Below are 1,041 nucleotides of genomic sequence, written 5' to 3' on the forward strand. Positions count from 1 at the left end.
AAGTCTTTTTTCAGATAAGCCCTTATTCTGGTAGGCTCCTATTTAATCACATTCCCCCCCCACCCCCACCCCCCACCCCCTGGTTAATAGAACAATTCCCTATTGTGCTGCACCTTTGGGCAGCCACATAAAGAATTTGCCCTGTAATATGTGAGAACCAAGAAAAAAAAAAAAGGAAAAAAGGAGTGATTTACATCTAATATGTACCTCTTAAATTAACTGCAGAAAGTAGAGAGCTAGGATGGGCTAGGGCTGTGCTGGGGACTTCTCACCTGCCTGCTGGCCCAGGGACCTTCACCCACCAGCATCAGCCTTGGGGTACAATGGGTGCATTTTCACCCTACTCCTGATTGGAGGAAGGGGGGGGGGGGGGGGGCAGGAGGGGGCGGGAGTTTTCCCTTCTGAAACTTTACTCCAAATGTCTCGTTCTCAGGGGATTCCAGCGAACAGGAACTGTAGTGTGAGTTCATTTCCCTTCTGGTGCAGCCAGCTTAAAATAATAACAAAAAGGTCCTGCGACGTAGCATTAGGAACTTTCGTGTTGCTGCCTCAGTTGTGCTCTGCTAGGCCACGCTTAAGAGGTTTTCAGAGGTGCTTTTAGTCTGCGAAGGCTTTCATGCAAATAGGTTATTTACTTAAAAATCCAGGGAGGGCAAAGGGGCCACAGCGGTCTGACTTTTTTCCCTTCATCTTCCCATTACTCGTCCAACACCTTGTAAAAAGGTACTGAAAAGGCAGGTTATTATGTACTGAGAACTGGTGTGGCAACTGTTGCTTGCCCTTCATTACCGCCAGTGTTCAGCTGAACGGCTTGACCTGAGGTGGCTGGAGACTCCCGGGGAAAGTTTCCAGTTCTTCTGTTTTGTGTTTTTACAGAGTTCCCCACTGGAGAAAACCCCTTTCTTGCCTATTCGATGGCTGGTGCCCTGAGGGTGACAAGCCTGAAAGTTTAGCAAGTTCTGTGCATAACTTCACATCACAGGAGCAAGTGCGTATTCCGCCCCCCCCCCCCCCCCCCCCCCCCCCCTTCTTTTTCCTGCT

The sequence above is a fragment of the Falco peregrinus genome, chromosome 6 (genome assembly GCF_023634155.1).
Source record: "Falco peregrinus isolate bFalPer1 chromosome 6, bFalPer1.pri, whole genome shotgun sequence".
In the NCBI taxonomy this organism is placed as follows: Eukaryota; Metazoa; Chordata; class Aves; order Falconiformes; family Falconidae; genus Falco; species Falco peregrinus.